Raw genomic sequence first — 17092 nt, forward strand, 5'->3', positions numbered from 1 at the left:
AACTAATAGACAATGGCAAGTATAGGTCATTCCCACGAGGAGTGTGAAAATACTACTACTAACTAATATGAAGAATAACTAATCAATATTTTTAGAAATTTGAAACAAAATGAATTAACAAATAATTCTAACAATAAACAAAATAGAGAGTGGATTATTAGAGATTTCGATTTCCACCAATTCAATCATATAAATTGGATTAATCTCTATGTACTCGAGACAAAATCGAAATCAATCTCATGCCTCAAAAGATGGTATGTTAAATTCTTAAATATCGTTTCTCCGATGTAATTTCCTTCGCTTCATGGGTAGTGATTTTAAAGCATTACATATCAATCCTAAAGCATATTGAGTCAAAGCATTTAATCAAACACACAATATCAATTGAAAAGCATAAGTAATCAAGAAAACCATGATTAACAATTTAATACCAAGCTATATGAAGAGAAATTACTAATCATACGTCGTTAAGTGTCCTCACCAAAACTCTTGTTTCACAAAAGTCAGCAAATGGCTTATTTTGGCCGATAAGGAGCCAGGGTTTCTTTATTGTTCAAGGGGACTTTAAGTGTTTAGATGTATTGTTGAGGTCCCAAGAAAGGACCGAACAAACAGTCTTCCCTTAGAAATATCAACCAAATCATTATTAGAAATATCATTGTTGAGTCTATATAATTGAATTGGCTTCTATCTCAACTCTAACAAATAATTTAGCATGAAGAAAAGCAAACAAAATCACCAAAATCTTTGTTTTCTCTAAGTTGTCGCTTTTTAGCCGCGCCTACCTTTGAGTTTATGTTCTCTCGATATATATATATATATATATCGGCACGGTGAATCAAGTTTTTCTTTTAAGTTTGTAATTTTTAAACCAATCATACATCGTTAAGTGTCCTCACCAAAACTCTCGTTTCACAAAAGTCAGAAAAAGCTTATTTCGGCCGATAAGGAGCGAGGGTTTCTTTATTGTTCAAGGGGACTTTATTTGTCTAGGACTTTAAGTCTTTAGATGTATTATTGAGGGACCAAGAAAGGATCGAATAAACAGTCTTCCCTTAGAAATATCAAAATAATCATTATTAGAAATATCATTGTTGAGTCTATATAATTGAATTGGTTTCTAACTCAACCTTAATAATTTAGCATGAAAAAACAAACAAAATCACCAAAATCCTTGTTTTCTCTAAGTTGCTGCTCTATAGCCGCGCCTCCCTTTGAGTTTCTATTCTCTCGATATATACATATCATAGAAAAAAAAACACGGTAAATCAAGTTTTCTTTTTGAGTTTGTAATTTTTAAACCAATCATACATTGTCAAATGCCCTCACCAAGATTCTCGTTTCACTAAAACCTGAAAAAGCTTATTTCAGCAGATAAGGATCGAGGATTTCTTTATCGTTCAAGGGGGTTTTGTTTGTCTAGGCCTTTTAAGTCTTTAAATGTATTGTTGAGGACCCAAGAAAGGACCGAGCAAACAGTCTCCTCGGCCCATTCCAATAGCAACACTAAATAAAAATTCTTTCTAAATCCAACATCAGGTCCACGGTATCACTTCCACCGGTGGCAGTAGCTAAGCAAATCCCGGCTAAGAAAATCACTATTACCTGACCACCAAAATCCCGGCCAAAACACCTTTCTCCACCGGAAGAAAACATCTCCATTGAACCCACATAAACAACTGCCGGTACGCAGTCTATTTTCTCAACCTAGGTCACGGCACCACTCTATTTTCTGTCCGGCTTAGGCTTAGTCTTATGGGCTAGATTGGAGGTGCTAGATTAGCACTTAAGTGTTGCAATTCAAAAAAAAAATGTGGCAAAAAAGTTAACACTAGTTTTCTCTCCTACCAGTTGCTAGCATGCTAGATAGTTACGCTGAATGATTCGGCGCTTAAAAGACCACCTTTTCGCGGAATGGTTCAGCGCTGAGAGATTTATTTTTGATCTGATGGTTAAGATTTAAAGTGTTGAACCATTCATCGCTGGGCTGACGTGGACTGCTGATCTAACTACTAAATTAGCACTCCCATAAGACTTAAGAGGTAGTCCTGACTACTAATCTTGCTGCTAGACTAGCACCCCATAAGACTAAGCCTAAGACATCCCAGCATACAATTCAGGCCAGTATGACCCATACCGATCACTTAAAGCCACTAGCTCCTCCATGAAAATCCATAACGCCCATCTCAGAACCGAGCTCTATACAGTAATCACAATCAACGTCAGCTTCCGTTCTCCATTCTGTCCGTCTAAGTCTCGGCCGCAGCTCCAACTCCTGCTTTCTCGTTAGCATTTCCAGCACAGATTCAATTTGAACGTGAACTCAAATGCCATTTACGTTGCTGCTGCTTGTTGATTCCCATTACTTCATCACCGAATACTCTCTCCGTCAAGCACAATCAATACCCCATCTCCATTTATCTCTGCAGTCTTCTCACAACCCACGAAATCTTGGATAGCACCATCATTTGCACTTTCCTATTTATCCACAGTCAGCAAATGGGTTAACCCAATTTCAGCGCCAACGGTTGTAAACAAAGCTTCATCTCGTATTCAGTCTGTATATAGCCACTATTACCAAGAACACTTAAATTGTACCCAGTTTGCATCTGAAATTCCATCTGTTGTTGCACCGTACAGACATTCCAAAACTGCTTTTCAAACTCATCGGGGCATTATGAGTTCAAGGTTATGCTATTTAGCCGCACAAATGCACCAGCAACATTTCCAGCCCTCGTAATAAAATCTTTCCATCGATGCTTCAACAATTTATTCTCGTATTTTTTGGTGATCAAATAAATTATGTGCAGTCCTCCATTAGAAGCCCATGTACACCACCTTGAACAAGGCTTACTGCTTTAAGGCAGCATCACCCTTTCCCCAAATTTTCTAATTTTGCTCTGCACAACACGAACTGGAATATCTGGGGCATATTATTACAGTTGATGGAGTGGCAGTTGATCCTTGGGAAATTATTTGAAAAAATTACCAGTCCTTTAACAGGGATGACTTATGGAAACAAATATGGGTTTCGAATATGGCCTTGAAAACAAAGTGGCCGATGCCTTATCTCGTCTACCAAATTCTACAGCTGAATTCCAAGCTCTATAGCCTACATGATCTACTGAGATTATATCCAGTTACCATAATGTTACTCATGCTCCACAACTCATAGCTAGATTGGTCATATCGGCCGCTACATCTGTTCCGTTCTAAGAACAGATTATTCGTGGGCTTCAACAATAATTATTTGTGGGCTTCAACAATAATTATGCGACAAACTCTTTTATCCATACTACACTCTTCGACCATGGGGAGTATTCCGGCCAGATTTTCCACACTACCCTATTATGTGAACAGATTTTTGTTTTTCATTTATTTCTTGGACTTAGCAACAAAAAAAATAATAGGCCGAATATAATTGAATGCTTTTCTAGCTAATAATGTTAATGCAATTTTTGTTATACATGGTTTAGTTAACAATAGGCCACGGAAATTTTTTGGTTTAGACTACAAAAACTGCAGGACCGGCCCTGTTGTGACATCATGCCAATGTAGGTAACAAAGGTGGACATACTCAGCCAGCTGTTTGATTTCTTACAGCCTTCCCATATATACCATATAATGTTTGTCAACACATAGTAGATGGATATTATAGAAGGATTTACAAAGTCTGTGAGAAAAGATGTTCTTGTGGTGGTAGTTGATAGGTTAACCAAGTAAATGTCGTTCCCAATGTCCATCTCTTTCCTTTTTGTATTCATTGTTGCAGGTAGCTGTAAGTTTCCTTAACTTGTATTCCGAGCTACTAGATAGTACTTCTCTGGTTTTTAAAATATGGATTTTGATATACGTTATAAAATTGAAGTTAGGCCAGTCTTCTATTTTAATCAATAATTCTTGAATGATCTTATATCAGAAGAGAAAGGCCTATAAAATAGACAACAATTATATAACAAATCCAATAAAGATACAAGTTCCGAATCTATCAAAGGAATTTTGCTTTATCTATGTTTCACGAATCTCCAAGTGAAGTTCTTTAAAATCTCACCTTAGTTCTCAAAGAACCTTTGGTGTTGGGAGACAAACTTTGCAACAAGATGCACAATGTTTAAGTGATTAAGAATTTGTGTTTTAGGATGCGAAAAGGCGAGGGTACCCAAATATACCTCAACCTAAAACTTTTCCACCAATAAGTCCTTTCTCAGAAAGTGATTGTCTATGGACCGAGTCGAAACAATGCAAGAAACGAATCGGTACACACTTCGTGTGATCGTCTATAGATACGAAATCGAGACAATACGACAACAAGATAACTTGCATGATTGACTATGGATACAAGATCGAGACAATACAACAACGAAATATGATTACTTGATAATAGGTTGGGACCTAACCAAACAAAATAGGATTTCTGTCAAGTAAATAGGAATTAACGTTTGTGTATTTTACTTCTAATTATAATAAAAACAATTATAACTGCAGAAATAGAAAAGTAAAAGATACAGCAAGATTATGTTAAGGAAACCGCAAATGCAGAAAAACCCCAGGACCTTGTCCATAATTGAATACTCTCAGAATTAATCCGCTATACAAAATCTAAACCAACTTCGTATAGTTGAGACCAAGCAACTAAACCTATAGTTCACCTAATTCCCTCAATATCCCCGCGCCTCTAACTTGTAATAAGTCACGCACTTGGAACAATTCCTTTGGTTCGTATTCCAAACAGTAAAGGAACAACAAATATGTTCGGTAACAACTCTTTTCAAACAACGTGATATGAGTTTGACAAAAGGCTCTTACGTTTATCCCAATAAACTCCTTTGTTAGGTTATTAGATCTACCTATTCAATAACTACCAAAGTAATTGTTTAGACTATGCAATCAATACTATTAATCACAAATAAATGTATTGATGCCGATCTACTCAACTAATCAATCAAGGTTATCACAAAGATAAACCGATTATAGTTGGATCCCCATCCGATCAAGTTTTGTGCAGACCAAAGATTATGAACTCAAATAAGAAATCTTATTTGTCTTCAAATCTTCTTAGACCTTCAATAAACACCTGCACACAAACAACTTGAATATCTTGTGATCAATCACACACAGAACAGAGTCTGTTAATGATGGATTATCATAAGACGTATTTAGATCTACAAACAGTTCTAAAGATCCCCGTCGACACTTCGGAAAAAGCGTGGGTATAACAACCACACCCCATATTTTGATTAGCAATCTATATGGACTAACTCCAATATACTTTCTAGAGAATCAACTAGACAGTCAGACTCAATCTAGAGAAAAGTATATCGAGGAGTTAATATATTTCTCAGTTGATTTGATCTTTACTCAAGAAAATAGAAATTTGCGAGTCTTTATCAAATACAAGGATAATAACTTGGATGGTACCAAAGACCAATATCCAAGTGTCAATCCTCTAAATCAACAACCAAAGGTTGGATATTCTAATTGATTGATCTTAACGCACAACCTGTGATATTTCAATTATATAACAAAATATAATACGGAATAGAACAGACACCAGAATTTTGTTAACGAGGAAACCACAAATGCAGAAAAACCCCGAGACCTAGTCCAGATTGCACACCACACTGTATTAAGCCGCTACAGACACTAGCCTACTACAAACTAACTTCGGCCTGGACTGTAGTTGAACCCTAATCAATCTCACACTGATTCAAGGTACAGTTGCGCTACTTACGTCTCTGATCCCAGCAGGATACTACGCACTTGATTCCCTTAGCTGATCTCACCCACAACCAAGAGTTTCTGCGACCCAAAGTCGAAGACTTCAATAAACAAATCCGTCTCATACAAAAAAGTCTTTGATAGGTAAATCTGCCTCCCACAGATAGACCTAAGAGTTTTTGTTCCGTCTTTTGATAAATAAAGGTGAACAGGAACCAATTGATAATCCGGACTTATATTCCCGAAGAACGACAAGTATTATCAATCACCTCACAACAATCTTAATCGTATGGTAGTGAAACAAGATGTTGCGGAATCACAAACGATGAGACGAAGATGTTTGTGATTTCTTTTTATCTTGACCTATCGGAGATATAATCTCAAGTCAATTATTCAAGTGAACTCGTACGATAGAAAATGGAAATATCAGATCGCTCAACTACAAGAGAAGTAGTTTTATCTGGCTTCACAATCCCAATGAAGTCTTTCAGTCGTTAACATACAGGGTCCTGGAAAGAAACCTAAGGTTAAAGGAGAATCCACTCTAGCAAACTAACTAGTATCGCACAGGAGGTGTGGGGTTTAGTTTTTCCAGTTGTTAGATGTCTCCTTTATATAGTTTTCAAATCAGGGTTTGCAATCTAAGTTACCTTGGTCACAAAGCATTCAATATTCACCATTAGATGAAAAACCTGATTTCTCCAAGATGATATCTTTCAACCGTTAGATCGAAACTTAGCTTGTCACACACGAATGAAATTCATTTCATTTAGGTTTGAGTAACCGTACCTAAACGTGTACACTTAATTGGTTCACAAATAGTTAACCAATGGTCATCCATATGAGTACTTCCATATTAACCATATTCATCTTCTTCACATAACTAGTTCAAATGACTCATAAGAACTAGTTGAAGAGTTGTTCAATTGCTTAGGTCTTTATGAATAGACACAATTCAAACAAAATCGGTTTGATTCACTTGAATCAATTCATGAACAATATATCCATGGTTTTCAAAGATTGCACTCCTTATTGATTTATTGTTTTAAGTTCATGAACTTCCGATTTGAGAAATAACCAGCTTGGGTACGCGTACGGGTACGTGTACGTGTACCTTAGCTAACCGGATTTGAGTTTGGAAACTCAACAGAAATTTTCGGTTCGAAAACTTCCGTGAGTACGCGTATAGGTACGCGTACCTAAGGTGACTGGTTTTCCAATTTTAAACTACAAACTCCAGCAGAAATTTTCGGTTAGAAAACTTCCGCCAGTACGCGTACCCAACCTGTCTCCTTTACCAATGTTGCATTCACAAGTGCACACAGTTGGTTTCCGGTACATGGATTTATACATTAATGTGCGAATACATGATATATGCTTATATCCATAGTTGGTTACATAATCTCCACTCTACATTTAAATCATTGAAACATTCTTCTATAATGTTATAACAATCGTTATTCACGACTATCGTCATCAAAGATATTTTCAACATTGAAACGTCATCTTGACTTTCGTCACGGATAAAGATGAAAAGTGATTAAAGCGAAAGCTTAACAACACGTATTTCGAGAAAAAGATAGGCGAGTAAACTCGACTCGAAATAGCAAATGTGTATATGAAAACTATCATTCTTATACGACTTTGTCTCAAGAGTAGGAGATGGATAGATAGACTTTTGAGTGATAGATAAGTTCAAGTCTCCACATACCTTTTAGTCGGATGAAGTTTCACTGGTTCCTCGATTAGTTCTTCGTCTTCGTAATATGATCTCCATGGAGTCTGGAGATCAATTACACTAATCTGTCCTAAACCGAGACTTAGCTATAAGAAGTCTAGAAATCAAGACGTATAGTTTTGACAACTAAACTTGACAAACATGCTTGAGATAGAAACCCATGCGAGTTCGACCGGGCAGTGCTATAACAATCTCCCCCTTTGTCAATTTTAGTGGCAAAACTATCAATACATATGGATTAAAAATAAATAAAACTTTGTAGCTTCTCTTCCACATTCTTGATCTCCTTGGTGCTTCAACATTACTCGAAAACTTCGTCTTTTCCAAGTACTCCCATGATTCCGTAGATGTTCAATTTAGCATCATAGTTGTTAAAGTTCTGTAGCCATAACAATGAGAAAACAAAAGCTCTCGATCATTGTTATACAGTGTCATAGTATTATTACACAGTATCAAAGTTCTTATATCACAACTTCGACAACAATACTATGGTGATATGTATCACTCCCCCTTAATCAATACTTCGTCTCAACACGAAAACCACCCCCCTTACATAATGATCCGAAAACCATATGTATTTGTAGTGTGAACTACATATTAATTCTCCCCCTTTTTGTCAATAAAATTGGCAAAGGTACGAAAACGGGATCCTAATGAAATTTTCATGGAGACACTTCAATACCAAAGAAAAGTACATATCAAATTGTTTAGATGCAATCATATAGCCGAAGCTAAATGCATTCATCACGGAGTTTATAAAGATACAAGATAACTCCTCAAAATTCCACAGCCGCACTCCCCACAAAGTTATGGAAATTAAGCGTAAGTTCAAAAGAACTCTCCCCTATTTGATGTCATTCCCGAAAGAACAACAAGAGCGACCTTACTTTTACAAGAAAATAAGGATTTATTTGGACACCAAAAACCACAAAATGATTTTGTTATCCAAAAATAATCAGTTAAACTAACCACAAGAGAACCCATGATTAATTTAATCGGAATACATAACCAAAATAACCACAAACGAATTTATGATTAGTTTAGTTGGAAATGCTCACACAAGAAGACTTATGGAGCCGCACAATATACACGTAAAATATGGATTAGGGAAAGATCAATACTGTGGAATATACAAGGATTCATTCTATCTTCATCACTATTTGCATAACGACATACAATAGACATAATCCTCGTAAACAAAAGATTTTAACGTATCTTCCATCAATGAATTGACATAATAGGCTTAACTTTTGTTTGTCAAAAGTTCATCGATCTTGTATCAATATTTTCATATCGACATATAAACGAGATAACTTTTGACATTGTATGGGACAATAATAGTTCACAGACGCAAACACGCATATCCCATAACATATTGTAATATATAAAATCATAAAGATTAATACTGCAAAAATCATCTTCCAAACCAACTTTAGAATTTAAACAAACAAATCTAAAAACAAGAAGATGAAAACGTTGGACATAGCTATGTGTACTCACAATAATGGTTTTCCAAATCCTAGTTGTCCTTCTTAAACAAAAACAAGAATAAAATTATCTTAAGAAGTTTCACTAGACAAAAAGATAATCAATATTCCTTGATGATTTCATACCTACGAAATGGTCCATCATAAAAAGTATCACTTATATCCTTGATTTTCTTGACCGTAGAAATACCATGTTCATGAGTTATAACATTAGTTTTTTGGTCAACGATGCGAGAAAGCTGCCTGGCTTTGACGTAATCAAGGATGACTTTATTCTGGTTCCTGATCAGAATGTTCTGATTATCAAGAATCTTTGCTTGTCTATCAATGAGCTAGTTTATCTGCAATTGAAGGTTAGCAAGCTCGTTCTTCACCTCATTCTGAACGAGAATTAAAACCTTGATAGATTCTCCTATCCAAGAGTTATACTCATTTCTTTCAAGCATCTTTTTCAGGATTAAATATTGAGCTGAATCACATCCTTTGAAGTCTTCTTCCATCACAGTGTTCACTTCTTCTTGAGGCTCAACAGAGGTTCCCATAAAAATAATTTTCTGGGAAGAGGATGAACACATACATGAAGTATATATATATACATATGTGTTTCAATCAAGAGAGAGACACTTTTAGGTGAAAACTCTAGAAGAGCAAAAGAGATACATTAGATATAGAGAGAATAAAATAGAAATCTCAACCTGTAAAACAAACATCATATTTATAGAACAGATGGTAATCGACCTAAGACTTGAGCATCTCATTAACAGGCATCCTTGTAAATCTCAAGTTAGACACAAGGATGAGAATACCTAAAGTTAGGTAGTAGGATGAGATATAATCTCACCATGATTATTGAGAGATAATTTGGGAATACCACCTGACAATCTGATTTTTGTATTTCTTACATCTCTTTGACTGTTTTCAACTCCATAGGAATTTCTTACAGTCCTTCTTGAGAGTCCATTAAATGGAGCCTTTTTATAAATAAGTCTAGGACCTCTAGAGATTGGTTCTAGAGGATTTACTGATATAGGCCTTCACCTTCCAGACTTATATCTACCAGTCTTATTCTCATAGACATTAGGAAATTTTGTTTGTGTGTGTAGTGTGCACCATGAGAATAAACACGATCCCTGTATAGATTCTGAAATGAGTGATCATTAAAAATATTTTATGAGAGTTCTGGTTTTTTGTGGGAGTGAAATCCATTGTTGATATCGTTAGATGATTAACTCGGTTGACGGTATATAGAAGAAGATTTCGAAGATCGGATATTTGTTTCTTCCTATCAAAACAATGTTTAGCACTACGATTCCTTTTTCCACAGAAGGAACAGTTTCGTGGAAGAGAATTTTTGAAAGGCATCTGTTTCAAACCCATGTCCCGTTTGGAAGCCTTCCATTTAATTTTTGCAGGGACTTCCTTTGGTGAGTTTTTCTTCATGACAGGTATCTCGCATTGAGAATCAGCATGTGATATAGAAGAATTTCTCACTGCAGTGTTTTCCTTTATTAAGGAGGTTGACTGTTGTTGGGCAAGGTGAAGAGATGCAGCAATGTTCTCTGTTTCAACACGAAGGTTTTTCTGATTTGATGAATGTATCTCAATCAAACATTTTTCCTCTAATTTCCCCTTCTTTAACGATATTCTCAAGGATATTAATCTTCTCTTGTTGAAGCATATTCTCCTGAGTGAGTTTTTTAAGATTGTTAGATAAGGACACAATGATTTTTTAGAGTTCACGTTCTCGACCAAGAGACTTTTCAAATTCATCCAAGAGTTGAACATGATTACGAAAGTCAGTCGCCTCAGTTGGATTTTATTTATTTCTGGTGACATTCCTTTTTACTTCTGACATCATATCAACTGTCTCGTTTGTTTCTCGGGATTTGAAAGAATCATCTAAGGAGTTATCCTTTGAGGAAAAACCAAGACATTTGACATAGTTAAAAGTTTTAGAAGACATAGACTATGCGCAGATAGGAGATACTACTTTGTCCACAGAATCAGATTGCTACAAACACAGACTTTTGAGCTCTTAAATGTGTTTGCCTACTCTGATACCAATTGAAAAAGCGGGGGTATAACAACCATACCCCATATTTCGATTAGCAATCTGTATGGACTAACTCCAATATACTTTCTAGAGAATCAACTAGACAGTCAGACTCAATCTAGAGAAAAGTATATCGAGGAGTTAATATATCTCTCACTTGATTTGATCTTTACTCAAGCAAATAGAAATCTGCGAGTCTTTACCAAATACAATGATAATAACTTGGATGGTACCAAAGACCAATATCCAAGTGTCAATCAATTTAAATCAACAACCAAAGGTTGGATATTCTAATTTATTGATCTTAACGCATAACCTGTGATGTTTCAATTATATAACAAAATATAATGCGAAATAGAAATAATACAGACGCCAAAATTTTGTTAACGAGGAAACCGCAAATGCAGAAAAACCCCGGGACCTAGTCCAGATTGAACACCACGTTGTATTAAGCCGCTACAGACACTAGCCTACTACAAACTAACTTCGGTCTGGACTGTAGTTGAACCCTAATTAATCTCACACTGATTCAACGATACTACACACTTGATTCCCTTAGCTTATCTCACCCACAACCAAGATTTGCTACGACCCAAAGTCGAAGACTTCAATAAACAAATCTGTATCACATAGAAAAGTTTTTGATATGTAAATCTGTCTCCCACAGATATACCTAAGAGTTTTTGTTCCGTCTTTTGATAAATCAAGGTGAACAGGAACCAATTGATAATCCGGAATTATATTCCCGAAGAACGGCATAATATTATCAATCACCTCACAACAATCTTAATCGTATGGTAGCGAAACAAGATGTTGCGGAATTTCAAACGATGAGACGAAGATGTTTGTGATTTCTTTTTATCTTGACCTATCGGAGATATAATCTCAAGTAAATTATTCAAGTGAACTCGTACAATAGAAAATGGAAAGATCATATCGCTCAACTACAAGAGAAGTAGTTTTGTCTGGCTTCACAATCCCAATGAAGTCTTTCAGTCGTTAACGTACAATGTCTCGGAAAGAAACCTAAGGTTAAAGGAGAATCGACTCTAGAAAACTAACTAGTATCGCACAGGAGGTGTGGGGATTAGTTTTTCTAGTTGCTAGATGTCTCCTTTATATAGTTTTCAAATCAGGGCTTGCAATCTAAGTTACCTTGGTAACAAAGCATTCAATATTCACCGTTAGATGAAAAACCTGATTTCTCCAAGCTAATATCTTTCAACCGTTAGTTCGAAACTTAGCTTGTCACACACGAATGAAATGTATTTCATTTAAGTTTGAGTAACCGTACCTAAACGTGTACACTTAGTTGGTTCATAAATAGTTAACCAATGGTTAGCCATATGAGTACTTCCATATTAACCATATTCATCTTTTTCACATAACTAGTTCAAATGACTCATAAGAACTAGTTGAAGAGTTGTTCAATTGCTTAGGTCTTTATGAATAGACACAATTGAAACAAAATCGGTTTGATTCACTTGAATCAATTCATGAACAATATAGCCAAGGTTTGCAAAGATTGCATTCCTTATTGATTTATTGTTTTAAGTTCATTAACTTTCGATTTGAGAAATAACAAGCTTGGGTACGCGTACGGGTACGTGTACCTTAGCTAACCGGATTTGAGTTTGGAAACTCAGTGTTGTAGTAATTTGATTTGCGGTAAATACGGATTCGATGCTCGGACTTGAAAAGATTTTTAAAGCAAAAATATATACAAAATTGTCACAGGATCAAGAGACACTAGGACTCAGGATTCCACCATAATCATTCATATAATTAATATATTTATTTCCAAAACAATTATAGCTCACATAAAAATAGGGACTCTAATTCTTGCCAAGGTAGATTTTTAGAAGATTAACTGTAAATCGAAAGCATGGCATATCAAAAGTACTAAGACCAAGCATAAACCATCAAAAGAAATGACAATCAATTAAGAAAAAATCATAAAACATTTAATAAAAATGCAAGAAGTCATAAAAGAATTAAATATAATTTTTATATGTGTAAAATATGGCTTCCTCCATCATCCCAGTATTGGGGTTTAGCTATTCATATCAATCACACACTCAAAATATTAATTCAAAGTTCAAAGTGTGATTAAAAGAGTCAAAAGTTATAAAATAGTGGTTCTGAGACTCACAAAACACGTCCAACAGAAACGATAGAATATAACTGCAGCTAACTGCGACACTTCGCTGATGCTGTTGACGCTGCTGAAAATAAGTCTGCCCTGGAGAGTCTGTTCTTCGTGTTCTTGAAGCTTTTTAATGGCAGCAGCAGCAGCAGGTGAACATTGTTGTTTTTCCTTCTTCTTCGCTCCTCCTGGCTCTGGCTCGACCCCAAACTCTTCATCCCCCTTCTCTGACATAAAACCAACTATTTATAGGCTTTAAATCCCCTTGAAAATCGATCAAACCCCTTGGAAATCTCCATTATTCTTTACGGGTTGTTTGAAGAATAATCTTCTTCTTGTTGCGTTACAGGCTGTTTCTAGCTATTCTCTCGTCTCAAATATCTTCTAGGACTTTTACCCAACTGTTTTGATGTATATCCCACGCAAGATATCCCATAAATCTCTCAAACTAATCTCAAACCCTAAACAGAAACCGTGTGCACTGTCTTGACTTTGTGTGGATTTTCTGACTTATCCAGCCCAATTAGATGGGTCTAATCGCTTCTAACAGGTCCCTTATGTCTTTTAGAGTCCGTGGGTACCAAATTTTCCCATTGAATCGCCTCCTAGGTCTCTCAAATCCTTGATCCAAAACTGTTGACGCTGCTGCCTTTTTTTCCGACAAAATCCAGTTTTGAAACTTTGAAGATGACCTCCCCCTATCCAGTTCCGGTGTCCCTTTAGTACATGCCCTGAAATGGGGTGCCCCTTAGTAATTAGGTTACCCCTTATCCAAAGTGAGAGTCCGTATAGTAATTTTCTCCCACAAGCGCAAAAACCACTTTTTAGCCAATTTCGCCGCAAAAGCTTATTTCTCCAAAAACACCTACAAAGACATAAAATAACCAAATAAGTACAAAATAGAGTACTAACAATATAAACAATTGGGACAAATTAGACACATAAATGCGTCTATCACTCAGCAGAAATTTTCGGTTCAAAAACTTCCGTGAGTAAGCGTACCTAAGGTGACTGGTTTTCCAGTTTGTAAACTACAAACTCTAGCAGAAATTTTCGGTTAGAAAACTTCCGCCAGTAAGCGTACCCAACCTGTCTCCTTTACCAATGTCGCATGCACAAGTGCACACAATTGGTTTCCGGCACATGGATTTATACGCCAATGTGCGAACTATATATGCTTATATCCATAGTTGGTTACATAATCTCAACTCTACATTTCAATCATTGAAACATTCTTATATAATGTTATAACAATCGTTATTCACGACTATCGTCATCAAAGCTATTTTAAATATTGAAACGTCATCATGACTTTCGTCACGGATAAAGATGAAAAGTGGTTAAAGCGAAAGCTTACCAACACGTATTTCGAGAAAAAGATAGGCGAGTAAATTCGGCTCGAAATAGCAAATGTGTATGTATGAAAACTATCATACTTATACGACTTTGTCTCAAGAGTAGGAAATAGAGAGATAGACTTTTGAGTGTTATATAAGTTCAAGTCTCCACATACCTTTTAGTCGGATGAAGTTCCACTGGTTCCTCGAGTAGTTCTTCGTCTTCGTAAGATGTTCGCCATGGAGTCTGGAGCTCAACTACACTAATCTGTCCTAAACCGAGACTTAGCTATAAGTAGTCTATAAATCAAGACATATAGTTTTGACACTAAACTTGACAAACATGCTTGAGATAGCAACGCATGCGAGTCCGACTGAGAAGTGCTCTAACAACTTCGATCTAGTTTGAGTGAATCTTATATCAGAAGAGAAGATTCTCAAGCATAAACAAACTAGGTGCAATCAAAGTTCAACAACCATTAGTCAATCAAATCAATCAAAAAATAATAATAAACTACAATTATCTAGTTTCCCACAAACTGTACTCGCAGAGCTTCCCAATCCCAAAGAAGTCTTTAAAACGAGCGGTCGTAAGAGATTTTTCATAATTAGGTTACTTTCCTCTCCGAATAGACAGCTCCACCAGTAACAACACAACTAGGTAGTTTTGCTGGCTCTGAGGATTAGTTTGCTCGAAATGCAAACTTCAATATTTATAGACCAAGGAATTTTCAAAACCGAATATTCTCAAAGATATAAAATAAAGCCAAAAACGGTTTTCATAATTCCTGGAAATGGACTTTCCAAATATTGACCGAAATTTCAATAGAATCTCCAATTAGTAAATGCACATTACCAATTTTAATTTTGTAAAGATATGCATTTAATTGCTTGAAATTAAAAGCATATAAAAACTAAAAACCTTAATTAAAAGATTCTTAATTTATTTCGATCCGGGATTCTCCTTTAGTTATTAAGGAATATCTTTGAACAATAAAAGATAAGAATTACTGCACATGTTCAAAGTATGTCGACATCTTTACTTTGTAAATCCTTTTTCATATTTACAATCTTGGAACCGATTTGCCACACTTCCAAATGAGTTTATAATTGGTTCATCTGACTTCCAAGAACTATGTGATTGATTATCTTATCAAATTACCATTAATGGGTTTCACGGTTCTACCAAAACACAAAGCTTCAATTCCACCTCCATGTGGGTACTAGGATCGGTCACACTAGCTTTCCAAAAATTGGTTGACTAGGTACTAGGATCGGCTACCACATAATTATTTTATTTTACTTGTGATCGGTTGCACAAGTCATAGGATCAGTTACCAATTACTAAGACTTGTTGTACCTCTTACAAGGATCGATTCCACATACTTGTGATCGGTTGCACCTCTTACTAGGATAGGTTCCCCAATGTCTAGAGTTGGTCATACCAATTACAAAATATCGATCATACCATCTCAGATGATTACTTAAGATCGGCTTCACTAATAAAAGTCATACCAATACAAAAGTCAGGCATTGTGAATAGTTTTACCAAGATACATAAACAAGTTATGGGCGGCTATACTAAACACACATATTGGTAATCCAAAGATTTGCAATGAATAACAATACCAATAAGCCTAGCGATTTCCCTTTCGATTCACAAAACAAGTTTATGAATTGTACTTCCTTTAAACAAATGCAAAACATTGTTTCCTAGGACGAAATATTCACCCATACCCATACATAGTCACAATAGCATTCATACGATTATGTCGATGTATTATATACGAAGTTCAAAAGATAGACGTTATACTTCGTATTGTAATTCCTTAATACTATGTCTAACTAGAGTATAATCATTCACAGCTTCACAGTTATGTTTTCAATATGCACGACTTGAAAGATACGTTAGGAATGAAACAGTTCAAGTCAAATATTACTAACCTCAAGAGGAAGGATGATGTTGTCGATGTATCTCTTTACTTCTTCACATTCTTCAAGTCTTCAAGTAATACTTGTAAGTGCATATCCCAGTAACTTTCTAGCTAATATTACGAAGTTGACTCTAGCAAATAATCAAGTGACTCTTTAAATGAGTTTTGATTCACTAAAATATGACAACCAAACTTGACATACCAACGCTTGGTGGTTTCAACCGAGCAGTGCTCTAACAATATCCCCCTTTGTCAATTTTAGTGACAAAACTCCTACATCATACGAAAAAACAAATTACAAGAATTCATTATACATACGCTTGATTCCAAGTTTCAGCAACACAATAACCTGTATACATTCAATCCATACATTCAATATGATATGTTACTCCCCCTTAGTCTATGCTTTACTCTTTCGTTAGATATAACGTTTAAGCCCCATTGTCCTTTCCTTAGTGATACCAAATCACTTGTTTACTCCATATATTTCTCCCCCTTTTTGTCACAAAATGACAAAGGTACGAGAAAATAAAGGACAAACGAAAGGATCTTACAAATCTTAAAAGACATGCAAAACCTATAAGAGTTAAGCACGAGGGTTCTACACACCATTTTAGATAACCAATATCAAAGCCGAAACTACAAAGTAATTCTGTTTTGATATGTTACCAAGGAAACA

This window comes from Papaver somniferum, chromosome 8 (assembly GCF_003573695.1).
Source record: "Papaver somniferum cultivar HN1 chromosome 8, ASM357369v1, whole genome shotgun sequence".
Taxonomy (NCBI): Eukaryota; Viridiplantae; Streptophyta; class Magnoliopsida; order Ranunculales; family Papaveraceae; genus Papaver; species Papaver somniferum.